Raw genomic sequence first — 13,304 nt, 5'->3', positions numbered from 1 at the left:
GTTCGTAGTATTTTTTTAAGTTATGTCATCCGCTAACTCTCTAGCATCGACATCCCTAATACTTCGTCTAAGCTACTCCATTTCCCTAGTGTACTCCGAAATAACACGTGGTTAAAATAGAGAAATAAAGTGAAGACAAATCGTGACCAAGTTGATGCTCGTGTCATCAACACATAGACACGTCACATAGGCAAAAAGTAGACGATTCGACGTGTAAATAAGCGTAAAGCATATATCTCCACGTGTTTTTGGGCAAAAATTAGACATTTCAACAACATTCCCAACACAAAGCGACAAAAAGGGAAATTTTTCTCATAATTTCCTCATGAAAGACGACAAGGGAAAATTTTCGCGAGTTTCCTCTTTATTCCTCCCTTACTTTCCTAAGTAATATTCCATTTTTTCCTCCTTGTTTGCCTTCATTTCTCCTTTGTTGATCACTTGCACCTAGTCCAGTGAAGTATTCGGAAAGCAAATCAACACATCCTAAGGTAGTTGTGGAATATAATACTATCAATGAAAAATGTGCCAGATAAGTTAAGTATGTGAAGCAATTAGCGATTTTCCAGATGGCGATACAAAATTCCTAAATTCTCAACTCGCAAAAAGTTGCGACAATGTCGAATTTGTTATATCCTGATGAGAACAATGAAAAATGACTGTTGAAATCTATTTCTGGACTAATACTATACGTACATTTTTATAATATAATTTTCGAATAAATAAACCGTTTTTCTTCGTGTTCCTCCTATTATTAATATCACTTTTCACAAACATCTTATGGTTACATGAGTGTTGTGAAGAAACCATTTCAAGCTTCTTTAAAAATGCAATAATACACGAGCTTAAATAATATTAGCACTATATTTGCCATATTTGAAAAAGGGAGTAATAATAATAGAATGATAATAATAAATCAGGTTCTGTGTAATTGAGTTTGAAGAAGAAAAGGGAGAAAATAAAGGAATAGAAATAAAGTAAACGTGAAATACTCAAATAGCTAATTAGGTGTGTTTATGAACACAGAACAAGAATAAACGACTATGTATGTATCGTCAAATTAATAAAAAAATAAAATAGAAAATAATTAAGTAAAAATAACTTATGATTGCAGTAAGTTGCGGCGCTAGAATAAATGTTTGCGCAGTCATATTTTGGAGTGATGCTATGAAAGTCACAATTAAGTAAAAAGGATAACCAAATATCAATATGTATGAGTCATACATACATAGTGAAGATAAATCGAGTGTATGAAGTTAAGTTACGTGTAACATAAGTTATTGTCTTAATTACAAACTTCGTAATCTTAAGTATAATATTTATTTAGAAAGTAAAAAGAGAGGGAAAATAAATGAACACCTATTGAAAGTGTTAAAGCATGATAATAATAATAGTGTAATGAATATCGACCTCTGAAGTAAACCAACAATTAAAAAAATAAGATAAAAACCCGTTATTGCACTCAGATAAAAACACGTAGATTTATGTAACAGTATACAGAGTGGAACCAGATATTAGTATCAAGAATGATGCTATTAAAGTCACAATTAATTGCAAAGAATAATCAAATACAGATTTCTGTGTGTTATATATGTGTTGATGATAAAATGAATCTGAGAAGTTAATTTGTTTAAGTGTACGGTGAGATAATTTGCTTCTAGTTTTAGACTTTGGATGTCTAGGAATAATATATGCTTAGAATGATAAGAAGAGATGAGAAGAATATCTAATGTGTTGAGGGACCAATAATGATATTAATAGCGGTAATAATTATAGATGCGATTATAAGCAGACCTCAGACATTAAGATGAGTAGAAATAAAATAGACGTGAAAAGTTTCAAAGGTTACATTTTGATTTTCGGTCAATAACACGGATGACGGACTTGTTTTTATAAATCATTATTAAACACATTGGTATTCAATAGGTGACACAATCCGCTTTTGGAAAGAAAATCATCAAGGAGACTTCTGAACCGGGTTGTAGTTTCACTGCAGCAGAGGTTCACTGGCAGTCTGTTCCACATTGTTGAGTGGCGAATAACGAAAAAATTCTAGCGTAAGTTTGGGCGGGTTCTTGGAACCGCTAGAATATTTTCCTTATTGCGTAGATTGTGGGATGATATCATAGAGTAGGAAACATCGTTAATCAGCCGGTAGATAAGAACAAAGTTTAATTTGATACGCCTGATTCAGAGAGGTTCTAATTTGAGTTCTTGACATATTTGGTGATAGTCTTTGTAGTCGGAATACCCCAGAACAGCTTTGGTGAACCTTCTCTGAACACCTTCAATTTTATTCAGGTCATTATGCCTGCAATTAATGTAAACTAAAATGCCATATTCAGGAATGGGTAAGATACATTCTTTGTATTATAATAATCTCTATTCGATATCATTGAAGTTTATCATTATCAATCCGATGAGCTTTCTGGTTTTGGATTCTTGAGATGCAATATGCTCAGAAAAGTTCAAAGTCTTCTTCTATAAAAGATTTGAGCCAAGTTAAAAGAGGATTCTGTATGCCAAATGAAGAGAGTTTTAGAAGAAGTTTGTGTGAGACACTGTCGAGACTTACTTACTTACACCTGTTACTCCTCGTGAAGGAGCATAGGTCGCTCACCAGCATTCTCCATCCAACCCTGTCCTGGGCAATCCTTTCCAGCTCCTTCCAGTTGTAATTCATCCTTTTCATATCCGCTTCTATTATCCGACGTAATGTGTTCTTTGGCCTTCCTCTTTTCCGCTTCCCTTCAGGATTCCAAGTTAGAGCTTGCCTCGTGATGCAGTTTGACGATTTGCGTAATGTATGTCCTATCCATTTCCATCGTCTTTTCCTAATTTCCTCTTCAGCTGGAAGTTGGTTTGTTCTCTCCCACAGAAGGCTATTGCTGATGGTATCCGGCCAATGGATGTTGAGTATCTTGCGTAGACAGCTATTTATAAATACTTGTACTTTCTTGATGGTGGTTGTTGTAGTTCTCCAAGTTTCAGCTCCATACAGTAGAATTGCCTTGACGTTCGTATTGAAGATTCTCACTTTGATATTGGTTGAAAGTTGTTTTGAGTTCCATATGTTCTTCAATTGTAGGAATGCGGCCCTTGCTTTGCCAATCCTCGCCTTTACGTCTGCATCTGAACCTCCATGTCTATCGACGATGCTTCCCAGATATGTGAAGGATTCTACATGTTCCAGAGTTTCGCCATCAAGGGTGATTGGATTGCTGTTCTCCGCTTTGAATTTGAGGACCTTGGTTTTCCCTTTGTGTATGTTGAGGCCTACTGATGCAGAGACTCCTGCTACATTGGCTGTCTTTATCTGAATCTGTTCACGTGTACGTGATAGGAGGGCTAGGTCATCTGCGAAGTCCAGATCGTCTAATTGGTTCTGAGCTGTCCATTGTATTCCGTGTTTTCCTTCAGATGTCGAGGTCTTCATAATCCAGTCGACCACCAGAAGAAAGAGGAAGGGAGAGAGTAAACAGCCTTGTCTGACTCCGGTCCTTACTTGGAATGCATCTGTCAGCTGTCCTCCATGCACTACTTTGCACTGTAGTCCGTCGTATGAGTTCCGGATAATATTGACAATCTTCTCAGGAACTCCGTAGTGTCGAAGAAGTTTCCATAATGTCCTCCTATCTACACTGTCGAATGCCTTTTCATAATCAATGAAGTTGATGTATAGTGACGAGTTCCACTCAACTGATTGTTCGACGATGATCCGTAGTGTTGCAATTTGGTCTGTGCACGACCGATCCTTTCGGAATCCAGCTTGTTGATCTCGAAGTTGGGCATCTACTGCATCCTTCATCCGGTTCAGCAACACCCTGTTGAAGACTTTCCCTGGTATTGACAGTAGTGTAATGCCTCTGTAGTTTTCACATTTGCTCAGATCTCCTTTCTTTGGAATCTTGATGAGGTGTCCTTCTTTCCAGTCCATTGGCACTTGTTCCTCCTCCCAAATCTTTTTGAATAGAAGGTAAAGCATGCTTGTGGTTACTTCGACGTCTGATTTCAGTGCTTCAGCTGGTATGTTGTCGGGTCCTGCTGCTTTCCCGTTCTTGATTTGTCTGACGGCCATTCTGATTTCTTCCGTCGTTAGTGGGTTGACATCTATAGGAAGATCTGTGTGTGCTGCTTCGATGTTCGGTGGATTCATTGGAGCCGGCCTATTCAGGAGTTCCTCGAAGTATTCTACCCATCTGTTTCGCTGTTGTTGAATTTCAGTGATTGGCTTGCCTTCTTTGTCTTTGACCGGCCTCTCTGGTTTACTGTATTTCCCTGATAGTTTCTTCGTTGTATCGTAGAGCTGTTTCATATTTCCTTCTCTAGCAGCTTTTTCTGCCGTCGTTGCTAATTCTTCCACGTATTTCTTCTTGTCGGCTCTAATGCTCCTCTTCACTTGCTTGTTTGCTTCTATGTATTCAGCTTGTGCTTGGACTTTCTCTGCTCGTGTTTGGCTGTTGTTAATTGCTGTCTTCTTGTTCTTCCTTTCTTTGATCTTGTCCAGTGTTTCTATAGGGATCCATTCCTTATGATGGTGTTTCTTTAGGCCCAGAACCTCTTGACACGTTGAAGTCAATGTTTCTTTGATGCCTTTCCAGTTGTCCTCCATGGTAGTTTCTTCTTCCTTCAGTAGATCTTGAAAGGCTTGGAATCTGTTGTTGAGAGCTATCTTGAATTCATTGAGTTTGTCAGTATCTCGAAGGAAGGCTGTATTGAACCTTTGTATTGCTGTTTGTCCACTTGTCCAGTTCTTTTTTAGCTTCAGTTTTAAATCGGCTACAACTAGGTGGTGATCTGAAGCTACGTCAGCTCCTCTCCTGGTTCTCACATCTTCCATTGTCCTTCGGAATTTTTTGTTGATGCAAATATGGTCTATCTGGTTCTCTGTAGTGTGGTCCGGTGAGATCCATGTAGCCTTGTGTATACGTTTGTGTGGAAATATTGTGCCTCCTATGACTAATTTGTTGAATGCACACAAATTTGCAAATCTTTCTCCATTTTCCTTCCTCTCTCCCAGTCCATGTCGTCCCATAATATCTTCATATCCAGTGTTGTTTATTCCGACCTTGGCATTTAGATCTCCCATCAGAATGGTGAGGTCCTTTCTTGAGCATTTCTCTATGATTGACTGAAGCCGCTCGTAGAATTGATCTTTAATGTCGTCGTTGCTATCATTGGTGGGTGCATAACATTGGATAATATTCATTAAGATCCCCTCCTTCTTTGTTTTGAATGATGCTTTGATGATTCTGGATCCGTGGGGTTCCCATCCTACAAGTGCATTTCGTGCTACTTTGGACAGCATTAGAGCAACTCCCTGAGTGTGTGGAGCATTTTCCTCTTCGTGACCGGAGTATAGCAGCATCTCTCCCGTAGCTAGCCTTTTCTGTCCAGCTTGGGTCCAGTGGGTTTCGCTGATTCCCAGTACTGCTAAGTTGTATCTCCTCATTTCCGTTGCAAGTTGACTGGTCTTCCCGGTTTCCCACATTGTTCTAACGTTCCATGTACCTATAAAAATTTTTGCTCTGGTTGTTAGAAGGGGCATCGGCCTCGTGGCTTCCGAACGAACTCGGCTTTCACCATGAAGCGTCATAATTCTTCTAAGTGAAGACCTTCTAACTCTCAGGGCAGAGTTAAAATGGTTTGAATTATTTTTTCTGGTAAGCGTTTTTTTAGCGAGTTAGTTTTCTACGGGATGGGGACGCTAACCCCATGCCCAACCCTCCTCCTTTACCCGGGCTTGGGACCGGCAGTAACTCTAGAAGAGCTACAGGCGGAGTTGAGACACTGTCGAGAGCCTTACTAAAATCGAAGTAAAGAATTATCACTCACTGACCAACATCTCTTCTCTAGGCAATTTGGTCAAAACATTCCATGTGCGATGTGGAGTATGAGCCTTTAGTCAGAAATCCGTGTTCGGATGGGCTAATCAGACTTGCCGAAAGCAAAAATGATAATAGCTGTTTGTGGATGATTTTTTCCATGGTTCTTGAGAGCACGGATGTTAAATTAACTGGCCTACAGCTAACAATATCACTACGTGATCCTGTTTTGAATCTAGGGGTGATAAGAGATAGTTTCCATACAGATGGATAGGTCCCATATTCCATAAATAGGTTGAAAAGTTTCAGACAAAAAAGTGGGACTGTAGTGGCATTGGACCATAACCACACAATCATCAAAGTTGAATACGAGACTACTCGGAAAGTAGATATTCAATATTTAACGCAGAGAAAAACCCAACGGTGGAGAAGGCGGAGCAATGAATTGAAAAAAATTGAATTGATCAGATGGAATGACTCGGCCATGTAGGCGTGGTCCCTATTGAATGTTACCTTATATCTTCTATTCATATTAAATATATTGTTCTTTCTCTAGCCTAACCTTGTTCTCCATTATATATTGATGATTGTTACGATGCGATAAGTCGGTGCAGATGATGATGTGACTTCCGGGTAAGATCTTATAGATTAGGCAGTTATATCATGACATATCTACAATTTTAGGATTAGGTCTATTATTAGAGCAGTACTAATATCATAGTAGACCATAGTTCTATAGGGTCACAAACTGGACGGTTTGCGATTTATAAACAAATAAAACACTGTGGTCCCATAGTACATTACTATAGTATAAACCATTATGTTAACTCCCTGGTATATCTGTACGACTATACTTCAGCTTGTAGTGACCTATTTTTATTAAGAGAACGCGATTGGTTTAATGCAAACAATTACTGTTATAACCAATTGTACCAGGGATTGTTTTACCGTGCTTGTTTCTTTAACTATACCAATATACACAAGTTCTTCCGTTGACTGTGACCTTGCACGAATTCGGTTACGCTCAGCAACCACACCTGTAAACTGGCACGATCTCGGTATTCTTTCGATACCACGAGATCGCCGAAAAATACATCTCGACTACAGCCATCAACTGCCTTCTGATATTTGGCCTACGAGGGATCTTATCGGTTAACTGGCACGTAGTCTTCCTGTAGTGGTCATCATAGTCAAACGCGACTCGACGCCACACTACAAGTTTATTTTCGTTAAATTTACTAATTTAACAACCTACTTGAGGAGTATATTATTCGTAAACCAAGGTTGTGAATTATCTCGCATGCCTGTAAAAATACCGAGTAACTTCTCTGTAAGAAATGAATATTATAAACATAGTCTAAAAATCAAAAACTCACATATATGTACAATCACCCATTCATCTATTTTCATATTGCAAACTAATCGTATTATTTAAATATAAATGACCCATGTTATCCTACTTACTAAAGTCAACACCTGAATATGATTGTATAAGCATACCATATATTTGATTTGATCCCTAGTCATTGTATGCCATCATATATTCGCTCTGTTATAACTTGTGGTTTCCTTCCCCCTTTTAATGTATACTGTAATGGTATCACCAATCTCAGCCTCTGCAATATGAACCATTTATTTCAAACATACTGGGTTTATATACAAACCAAACAGATCACATCGTACCATAAAATAGAAAACAACAATTGTACAAGACCTATCCAAATGTGGCTGTGAATGTGGTAGACTGTATTTAATAGGCTGGGCATAACTTAAGAATGGTAAATCGTATAATAACAGACTGTAGGTCAAAATAAAGCTTATGATAAGACAGACATGAATATGAATAGTTTGGTTTATTAACAACTATACGATGAAAATATAGGCATAACATTGGTCCACAAATGGATCCCAAAAATTACCACTCATTATTCTTATCGGGACATAACAGGTAGTCGACAGCACTTCTCGCAATGATACAATAGTGGAACTGAAAGCTTTATCAATACATTTTCGATGCTGACATCCAGACACCTATTGAAGATTGATTTCATACCCTCCAACATCAAGCAGGCCATAGCTTCCCTGAAAAAGTCTTATGATGATGGACCTGTCGGGATACTTTCATCATTTGTGAAACTCTGTAGTTGAGAAGTCCTGTAGAATTATGGTCTACTATGATATTAGTACTGCTCTAATAATAGACCTAATCCTAAAATTGTAGATATGTCATGATATAACTGCCTAATCTATAAGATCTTACCCGGAAGTCACATCATCATCTGCACCGACTTATCGCATCGTAACAATCATCAATATATAATGGAGAACAAGGTTAGGCTAGAGAAAGAACAATATATTTAATATGAATAGAAGATATAAGGTAACATTCAATAGGGACCACGCCTACATGGCCGAGTCATTCCATCTGATCAATTCAATTTTTTTCAATTCATTGCTCCGCCTTCTCCACCGTTGGGTTTTTCTCTGCGTTAAATATTGAATATCTACTTTCCGAGTAGTCTCGTATTCAACTTTGATGATTGTGTGGTTACGTCTCAATGCCAATACAACTTTGCGTATCGCAAATCACTATCAATATTGTCTTTTGCGTGTTAAAATTGTATGGTTGCTACTCATTCGTGCAATGTAATTGTTCAATACATCAATTATTTTTAAGTAGTATGTTGAAAGGCACTTGGTGTGAGCTTTGACATTGCAGAATACTTGCAGTTGGTTTGTTTCGAATTTGTATCAGGCATATGAAGAAGCCCCAAACCTGTACATTGCGAATGTGATGCCGAAAAATGCTGATGATAAGTGTTTATTTATTTCCATTAGAAGTAATAATAAAACATACAAGTTAGAAGTGTCTTTTGAAACTCCCATATGTATATTGAACAAAAACCAAGAAATACAAAATTGTAATGACAAAATATTCGGTTCAATTTCTGTCATTATAACAATGTATGTGAAACAAACAGGTTGGACAGATATAGGGTTCAGTGTGTTAAGAAGGAGAGCTAGTACAATACCACCTATTCTGTTCAGGCTGTTCTTGTTATCCCATAAGTTGTGACGTAGAGATCTGCAAGATTCAACACATTGCAAAGCTAAGAATGGGAACTCAATGAAGGACGGTTCGTACAATATTTCGGTCAAACTTTACGGTTCCAAAAGAAGCATGGAAAAGACAGCAGTTCTAATGCCTGTCTCATATGTGAGGAACTAAATTATGATTTGGTTCTAGAAAGCAAAGGAGCCTAGATAAACATATGAACTGTGAATAACACTTCTGTCCATATATTACTGACTTACGCCTGCCACCCCTCGTGGAGGAGCATAGGCCACTCAACAGCATTATCCATCTAAATCTGACCTGCGAAATACTTTCCAGTTGCCATCCATCCTTTTCATGCCTGCTCCCAATTTCCGACTCCATGTGTTCTTTGGCCTTCCTCTCTTCCGTTACCTTCCAGGATTCCATGTTAGCGCTTGACTCGTTATGCAGTTTGATGATTTCCTCAGTGTGTCATATTCACTTCCAACATCTTTTCCTTATTTTCTCTTCAACTTGATGTTGGTTTGTCCTCTTCTACAGTAGGCTGCTGCTGATGGTACCCGGCCAGCGGACATTCAGTGTCCTGCGTAAACAACTTGTACACTTTTGATGATAATTGTGATAGTTCTCTAAATTTCAGCTCCGTACAGTAGGACTGTTTTGACGTTCATGTTGAAGATTGTGACTATGATGTTTGTTGACAGTTGCTTTGATCTCCATATGATTTTCAACTGTAGGAATGCTCTCCTTGCTTTGCCGATCCTCGCATTTACGTCTGTGACACATCCTCCACGTTCATCGATGATGCTACACAGATATGTGAAACTTTCCACTTCATCCAGATTTTCTCTATCAAGTGTCATTGGGTTGGTGCTTTCAGCGTTGTATTTCAGGGTCTTTCTTTTTAAGTTGTGTATTTTGAGGCCTACTAATGCACAGGCTTATACTATACTAAATATCTTGACGTGCACTTGTTTCTGTGTATGAGACAGAAGAGCTGGGTCATGTGAAAGGTCAGAATGATCCAAGCTATCCACTGCACTCCATGTTTCGCCTCAGACGTAGAGTTCTTCATAATCCAGTCGACCACCAGAGAGAGAGAGTAAGCGGCCTTGCTGCAAAAGCTGTTAATATATAATTAGAGGTAAATTTACAAATATTCTTTTGTGGGATAACAGTGGATCTATGAACAGTGGTCGAGCTAATACAATCAAGAAATCATCGGTTGATTATGCAAAACCCCTAAAACACAGCAGTTGTAACAGTGGGAACACCTAAAGGATATGTGTTTTCTGAGGTTATGAAGCAATCGGGGAGGAGTCTTGGTTTGGGTATGACGCTCAGGATGCACACCGAGTTTCGGATGAGCGTTTAGAAGACAGAAATCATCCGTTTCATGTGCGTAACAAGGCTGACGACATTGTTGAACCCAGACCATATAGACTCCTTGGGGCAATCACAGGGTAGGAGCAACGTGATCTGTTAATAGCGCTCGTTGTCACGACAATATTGACATTCAAGTAGAACCTGATGTGTCCCTGGAAGATAGAATAAAAGGTAAAACAGCACCAACTGAACTGGAAACCGGTTGACAATATGTGCTTATTCAAGATTATTTTCCATGAATCTCAGGTATTGAACTTTTGTTAATTAACTATCACTTTTATTGTTTAACACATGAATTTGCGTTAGAAAAATCATTGACTATACGGCGCAGGCTGTACCATTTCAGGTAATTCATACTTTTGATATGACTTATTCTTTTTCTCAATCTGGAACCGTTTAAATTGAACACAAAGTCCGCGTTTTGGTATGATTTAATACGAGTCTTTCAAAATCTCTCTGTATGCTACACAGAAGAATGTAGTCTTGCCTAATCGGATGAATTTTAGTCTGTTGGTTCTGTGTTCAAATCGAATATTAATATTTTGGTCGTCGCGCTGACCATCGGTCATAGTAGCGAGTGGTGACCACCCGTTCTCATCATTTGGGGTATATTACTTCGGTTGAGTATTCACTTGTCAACAATTGGGAGCTGTGCATCTGGCGGTAGCATTCAATTTTACCACTGGAAGAACATGAATTAAGTGGTCTCGTAAATGAATAAACCTTAACGGATGAGTGTCTTATAGCTTCTATGATAGAAGCTTTCTTTCTAGAACAACCTTAACAATCTCGAGGCAATAACACAGATCAAGCTGTTTCTGTGAACAGAGAACCAAAGAAGCTATGCTAGACAGCAAAAGCTATTTTTGAGGGACATTATTTCACTTAATCCAAAGCTTGTAAAATGCTAACACTTGGTTTTGACCCTAGTTTACTCTACAAGATATAAGCTTTCGTTTGATAGATGTTCCACTGTCATACCTCTCTCTGTTCCAAAGCGATTGTAATCTAAGCGGAACATTTTGTACTCTGTTTTTCTACCCTAACACCTAGTATGGACATATTGGTATTTTCCTAATTGTTTGTGCCTTGTGGTAATGATAGTCATCTATTTATTTATATATCTTTTTGCACTAATCTAAATCGGAGTTGGGGATCGGGAAACAGGAATAGATTGAGTAGTTTTGTAACAGGTTAGGTTGGTTGGTTAAGAGTTGACCCCAAACAACCAAGCGTATGCCAAAACAGTATTGTTCAAGTATTCATTCACTTCCTTATTTTCTATAGGCGTTGTATTCCCTATGATCTTATATTGAATGTTGAGAGGCTTTGTTTGTCTGAACAGATAATCCCACACTCCACTGTGACTGCGCGAGAATCGAAATAAAGACCTATTCACTACTTCTCTGGTTTCTTCTATCAATAGCACGAGGGTTCCCTTAAGGCACGAAAGTGGTGAGCCCTTTTTGAACACAAATTTAACCTCATTTCTGTTATTAACATTTTTTTTACTTAATCGTAAAAGTAGACCTGATTATCCGTAAACTAAGTTGAGTATATAACTAGTTTATTCCGTATTATCTTAAGTTATTCGTGTTATAGTAACCACTTTTTGTGCTAACTTTATTGCTATATTTGTCACATACCTCATGTCAGACTCAATAGAAACCCATAATCTGGAGGATTTGTCACCAGTGGAGATAGACACTGTTATGACTACGAAATCCCGACTTCCAGAATTTGATCGTAGTGATTCTGAGTTGTGGTTTGCTCAACTAGAGCATTATTTCACGAGACACAATATCAAATCTGAAGGGATTCGCTATAGAGACTTGTATTCCATCCTTCCTCCTTCAGTCGCCAAAGAAGTCCGTGACTTGATTTTAGACCCACCATCACCACAACCATATACCATCTTAAGACGAGAGATAATGAACCGTTTATCATTATCAGATAGTCAAAGAATCCAATGACTTTTTCAAGGTGAAACACTAGGTGATCGGTCGCCGTCACAGTTTTTACGTCACCTCCAAGTCTTAGTGGGTGATAACACAGTGGGTGAAGCAGTCCTAAAACAAGGATGGATACAAGCTCTCCCATGCTACGTCCAACACTGTTTGGATGCACAAGATCCTGAAACCTCATTATCTCATTTAGCGCGTATAGCCGATAGAATAATGGAAAGAGGTACTCCAACTGGATCAGGCACAATAAATCACACACAAAAAGTAGAATCAGCAAAAGATTCCATCATAGAAGGACTCATTGCGAGTGTTAAGAGTCTCACTGAGGCTGTCACCAGAATGCAAATGGTCATAGAAACAGGAGCAGGTCACCACAACGACCACGATCCAAGTCACAAAACAGGTCACAAATGTCCAGACAATCTGGGCAGTTTTGTTGGTACCACTGGAAGTTTGGTGTCAACTCAACCAAGTGCATGCAACCACGCGCCTGGCCTAAGCATAATTCTAAGACAGCGGGAAACGAGTAACCCCTCCCCAGATCGCGACGACTGAGGAGGGGCGCCTAAACAGTTGCTTGTTTTATGTTAGAGACAGAAACTCTGGCTTGAATTTCTTGGTGGATACTGGCGCTGCTCTTAGCATCATCCCTCAAAATAAAACTGAGATTAGTCGAGAAACATCATCAATTACACTTCAAGCTGCAAATAAAATTGCGACATTTGGGCAGAAAACTTTAACCCTAGATTTGGGGTTCAGGAGGCAATTTCCTTAGGTTTTCACGGTAGCCGACTTAGATCTGGCAATACTGGGGATGAACTTTCTAGAGAGATACGAATTTCTAGTTGACACCAAGAAACGGCGATTAACACTAAAAGAAACTTCGTATTACACAAAAGGCAAAGAAAGTCACATCAGCTCTCTTAACTTGATTCAAACTCCTCCAGTAACAACAGCGAAATTCCAAGATATACTCGCGGAATTTCCAAACTTAACTAAACCAAACCCACAGCCTTCTAAAGACAAGCTAAAAGTAAGTCACACTATCAAAACCGAAGGTGCACCGGTTTT

The sequence above is a fragment of the Schistosoma haematobium genome, chromosome 6 (genome assembly GCF_000699445.3).
Source record: "Schistosoma haematobium chromosome 6, whole genome shotgun sequence".
Lineage (NCBI taxonomy): Eukaryota > Metazoa > Platyhelminthes > Trematoda > Strigeidida > Schistosomatidae > Schistosoma > Schistosoma haematobium.
This window is presented reverse-complemented; position numbering follows the sequence as displayed.